We start from the raw sequence: 6,160 nt of genomic DNA on the forward strand, positions 1-6,160 counted from the left end.
GCCTTCAATCAGAGGGTTGCAGTACTGCTGGGGTTCCCTAAACTGAGAAACCTCAAGATGGTGTCTCAGAGGGAGGGCTCACGGGTCCTACAGTCATGGGTTCGAATCCGAACTTCTTTAGTTGCCTGCTCAGTGACCTCGGACAAGTTACAAACTTTCCCTCTTCACACAGTGGGGAGCATGATTCCTCCCTCGCGGAATTATTGCTAAGTTTCAATGAGGGGCTACATTTACAGTGAATGGAAGACCAGATTCGCTAGCTTTTTAATCGAGTGTCTACCACGTGGTAGGCATGGTGCAAGGCGCTGGAGATAGCAATAATGAAAGCAACACGTAGTTCTTGCCCTCGAACTAACATTTCTAACGTGAACAGGGGACAAAAAGAAGCAAATTACAAGTAAATTACGATACGTAGTAAGTGCTCGGAGGGAAACCGAGAACTGGAATACAGAAAAATGGAGGAACCTACTTTAGATAAAATGGTCAGGGGAGAAATCTTTGAAGTGATACTTAACCTGACTCTAGAGAACAAGGAGGAATGTCAAAATGAAGGGCAGGGAGGTGGAGAGGCTTCCAGACTAAGATCTGAGAATGATATATGCAAAGGCCCTGAGGTGGGACAGAACTTGATCTTGAAGAACTGAAAGAAGCCCATATGGATGGAAGGCAATAGGTGAGGGGGAGAAGAGTGAGATCAATTTAGCATCTTGTATCCCATAGTAATATTATAATTTTGGCTTTTGTCCTAATGAGAAATCATTGACGAATTTTGAGCAGAGGAGTGACAAGATCTGAATTACATTTGATTTTATGTTCATTGGGCTTGCTGCTGTGTAGAGAACTGATTTGAAGGGGGCAGAACTGGAAGTGAGGTGACCTAGTAGGCAAGAGATTATACCGGCCTAGCCTGGGGTCATGATACTGGAAATGTAGCTAAGAGGATGGATTAAAGGTGTACCTTATTTGGGAGGTGGAAAGGTGGAGTGAATGGGTCTTGCTGATGGGTTTGTGAAAGGATTTCAGTCTAAAATGAAACAGGAGGATCTGAAATGGAGACTCTCACAAAGGTACCCTCCAAAGAATGGAACTTAGAGACTGATTTCCCATAATTGCCTGGCTTACAGAAAACAGGCTTATTTCCTGACCAATGAACATCCACCAAGAATTACTCCCCATCCTCAAGCCAATGAACTTAATACTTTTGGACTCTGGTCAGACTTGCTTCTGGTCCATAAACACAGCTCTGCCCAAACCCTCAACGGACTTGCTTGTATCTTGCTACAGCATATGTTTCTCAAATTGCAACTCAATTTCTGGTAATTCGAGCTTGCCTTGGTTTGCCTCTATTTAGGTTGACAGGTTGGATACGTGGGTGAAGGAGAAGGGATAATCATGGACGACTGCTGGTTTCTGGCTAGAGCAACTGGGTGGGTGGTGGACTATTTCTTGAAATAGGGGAGTGGGGTTATGAAGGAAACAGTTTGGGGGGGTTAGGTCAAAAGCTTCACTTTGGTCATGTTGAGTCTGAGATATATACAAGACTTCAGAGTGGAGGTGTCAGGTTAGCAGTTGGATACACAAATTAGGAGCTCAGGGAGAGATCCAGGCCAGAGACAGAGATTTGGCAGTCATTTTAGATAGATGTATTCAGAGTCCTGGAACTAAATGAAATCTCCTAGGGAGATAGTATAGATGGAGATGAGAAGAACCATCATGGAGCCATGGGGCATACCAGCATTTTGAGAGAGGGCAGAGGAGGAGCAAAGGAGGTGAGATTAGGGTGGTTTGAAGGGATGAGGAAAACCAGGGAGTAGAAGTAGAGGAAGGAATGAAGGAGGAAGTAACTCTGGAGAACTGCAGTAAGGACAGGCAAGATGAGGACATGGAAGTATCCTTTAAATTTGCTAGCACCTAAGTCACTGGTGACCTTGAGCAGTCTTGGTAAAGTATTGAAGATGAAAGTCAGAGTAGAGAGAGAAGTGGGATATTGTTTACAGATACATACATATGCGATAAAAGAATAAAGATATGCCTGGGAATGATAAACACTAAGATTCAAGAGAGCAGTTGCCTCTGGCAGAGAGAGTAAAGTGGTTGGAGAGGGGTACTTCAACAAAATAGAATTTTGTTTTTTAACATGAATCATGGGTATACATGATGTTCATTATGTTATTTTCTGTGCCTCCTGAGTTAGGAGGGCAATATAAATTCAGACCCATCCCCACCTTTTTTGCTTTTTCCACCTATGGGTCCAAGTAGTTGCAAACTTCCTTGCTGCTTCCCAAGGCCCTTGGGGCACTTGGGGTTTTGCAGGGGGCATTTCCAGTTCCTCAACCTTGGGCAGACCTAGTGAATTTCTCCTGGCCCTGCATGGGTGATAAAACTCCAGCCCTCATAACTTGTTTCTGATTCCAATACCCTCCTGTTATAGGAACCTGAAGTCAAGGACTTAACACCAAGTGGTCCAAAAACAGTAAAACCTACAGGAAACTCAGAGTCTCCAAAGTCGAGAATTCCTTTTGTGCCAAAAATGAAGAGAGTAGTCAGAGCAGCAAGGGGAACTGACCCAGAAGAGTCCTATGGTCTGAGAATAATGAAACCTCTAGGACTTTCAGAAACACAAAGCCATTAAATTGGGGACACTTATGTGTGCCAGGGACTCCAACATACTACCATGTACATATCACCACAACAGAGAGAAAAAGAAGCCCTCCCTTCCTTGAACTGGTAATAGAACAATCAGAGTCTATAAAATTGGTATGCTTTACATCAAAAAAATAGCAAGTTAAAAAAAAATCATTGTGAAAGGATAGAACAATATGTTTAAAAAAAAGACATATATGAAAAAAACAAAAACTAGAAACACTTTAAAAGTACAGCCACTGAAATAAAAAAACCTCTGGAACTGTACTACAGTTTCCAATTAATTAAATGATTCAGTGGATGCTAGGTGAAAGGTTACTGAGTACAGGATGTTTGTATGGTGCCGGAGTATTGCTCCACAGATTATTTGTTAACAATTTGTAAAGGGAAAGCACACCTTTACGTGAAAAAACGTGGCAGTCACCATTATAACCAAGTGATCAAACAGTATCACCAGTAGTGAGGCACCCTGACATTAAGTGTCTCCTGATAGGATACAAGATGAAGTACACAGCATCATCTAGGAGATAATGATGCCAAAAATGTGTAAGCTAAATCCAGTCCAGCCTCTAGACTTAGGTTTTATTCATTATTTTTTTCTGAACTACTTGAAAGTTGTGTTAAACACAATTCAACCGAGTAAATTTGAAGATCTAATTGGCGATTACACTGGTGACTCATGAAGCGGGCAGCATCCCATTTAGCAACTAGGAGGGTGCTCTAAGTGGTTGTATAAAGTGGAAGGTTTTTATAGGAAGGAGGGTGGGGCAAGGGAGCTATTAGCAAAAGAGAAGAAAGGATTATTTTTAGGCCAGGACATCTTTTTGTGGGGGAAGGGACTGGCAAGGGTTTTATTATACAGATCGACTCTTCTTTCTCTGGGGAATGAAGAAGGCCCATTTGGCAGATTACCTCATTGATGCTGACTAGAAAATTCCAGACTAAGTGATTAAGATTACATTTCCAGTGAAGGTTGAAACTGCCATAGGTTAGGTATTAAATCTAGGATTGGTGTCATGGGCTTTAGCACAAGTGACACCATTTTGGGCCTGTGGTTTTTCTCTTTAACAGTTGCAAACATCATGACTCTTTAGCTCTAAGTATTTCAACATGCATCTCCCAAGAATAAGACCATTCTCCCACATAATTACAGTATCATTATTATACTTAAAAAATTGAAAATAATTCCCTAAAGTCTTTTATATCTAGAAATGAGATTTGTTTTTAAATTATTCAATAATCCAGTGGGCCAGCAGTGAGGGATGGGGAGACAGGAAATAACTGTGGCCATGAATTGATGATAGTAGATGCAGGCTAATGGAAAATGGTGTCTTTGCACTTAACGTTTATTTGTTTGAAAAATTTTTTTAAAGATTTTTTTTTTTTTTTTTTGCTGTGGACCATTTTTAAAGTCTTTATTTAATTTGTTACAATATTGCTTCTGTTTTATGTTTTGGTTTTTTTGACCATGATGCATGTGGGATTCTAGCTCCGCGACCAGAGATCGAACTCGAACCCCCACCCCCTGCATTGGAAGGCGAAGTCTCAACCACTGGACTGAAGAGGGGTTGAGGATTTGAAAAACTAGAGTGAAAACCGAGAAATCCATGAGAAGACGGAAGGTAGTTGGGGGCCAGTTGTGGGGAGTCTGTGACTGTAGCCGGAGTGGAAGGGTGTCAGATGCCTTGAGATGGGGGTGAGGCTGAGGGAGAGCTATTTCAGTTGTGCTCACCTGTGCCTCTCCCCTCCTCACCCCCACTCCCCAGGACCCTGGGTGGATCATTACCTGCCCCATTGCCTCATGAGGCTGTAAACTCAGCACTCTAGCCTGACTAGGTAGGGCTAGACCAGTGGACCTTAAACATTACCTCCCCACCTGCTTCATATCCTAGGGTCTGGGCCTTAGCCTTCCCCTAAATTCACTGACACCCCTAAAATAATAGGAACTCAAAGGGAAACATATTTGCAATGAAAGAAAAACAACAAACAGAGAAACCTATATTAGATGAAGCTGAGTTAATAGACCTGGTCAAGTTTAAAATAAGTATAATAAATATCCTCAAAATATAAGGGAGGATATTGTTTTTTTTTTTTTTTTTTTTTTTTTTTTTTAGAAATTTCATGTAATGTCTGAAACATTTATATTAACATATTTCCATACATATTTCCATACAAATACAAATATAAGATTTTTAGAAATTTCATGTAATGTCTGAAACATTTATATTAACATATTTCCATACAAATACAAATATAAGATTTTTAGAAATTTCATGTAATATCTGAAACATTTATATTAACATATTTCCATACAAATAACCCAATGAAAGTTTAGTATTAGTTGTTTTGTTTGCTTTTTTATACTGCAGGTTCTTATTAGGCATCAATTTTATACACATCAGTGTATACATGTCAATCCCAATCGCCCAATTCAGCACACCACCATCCCCACCTCACCGCAGTTTTCCCCCCTTGGTGTCCATATGTCCATTCTCTACATCTGTGTCTCAACTTCTGCCCTGCAAACCGGCTCATCTGTACCATTTTTCTAGGTTCCACATACATGCATTAATATATGATATTTGTTTTTCTCTTTCTGACTTACTTCACTCTGTATGACAGTCTCTAGATCCATTAAGGGAGGATATTGTTAACCTAAGGTAGGAACAAACAAGAAGAATCAGTTGGAAATACTGGGAATGAAAAATTTAATAGTTGAAATCCATACATGGATTGAATAGCAGAATGGTTACAGCCAAAATGAAACGATGAGCAATAAGATCAGGGTGAGGATTCTTCCAAACGGCATCAGGAAGGGATAAAGAAAACAAGAAAGATAGAAAACAAATGAGCTAGTTGTTTTTTTTGTTTTGTTTTGTTTTGTTTTAATTTATTATTATTATTTTAAATTAATTTATTTAATTATTTTTGGCTGTGTTGGGTCTTCGTTTCTGTGCGAGGGCTTTCTCCAGTTGCGGCAAGCGGGGGCCACTCTTCATCGCGGTGCGCGGGCCTCTCACCATCGCGGCCTCTCTTGTTGCGGAGCACAGGCTCCAGACACACAGGCTCAGTAGTTGTGGCTCACGGGCCTAGTCGCTCCGTGGCATGTGGGATCCTCCCAGACCAGGGCTCGAACCCATGTCCCCTGCATTAGCAGGCAGACTCTCAACCACTGCGCCACCAGGGAAGCCCCCTGAGCTAGTTGTTTATGACCCACACTGTTGGTGACTAATTCTGCAGCCGTTCCCAGCCCCCTTCTCCCTTACTTATCTCCACATTGGAGATAGAAAAAGAAGGGACTGAAATGAGGATCATTTGCTGGTAATATGTCCTCCCCCTTTTTTCTTGCCTTGGACATGGATGTTTTGTCTGGAGCTGTGACAGCTGTCTTGCGATCATGAGGTAGGTTGATAGTCATCAGATCAAAAAAATTCAACACACTCAGGACAGCCAAGTAGGAAGGCAGGAAGAGCCCAAGAAGGTTCTTGGTGGCTGAACAGTTGAACTAATGCCAGCA

This window comes from Balaenoptera physalus (assembly GCF_965194825.1).
Source record: "Balaenoptera physalus genome assembly, chromosome: 1".
In the NCBI taxonomy this organism is placed as follows: Eukaryota; Metazoa; Chordata; class Mammalia; order Artiodactyla; family Balaenopteridae; genus Balaenoptera; species Balaenoptera physalus.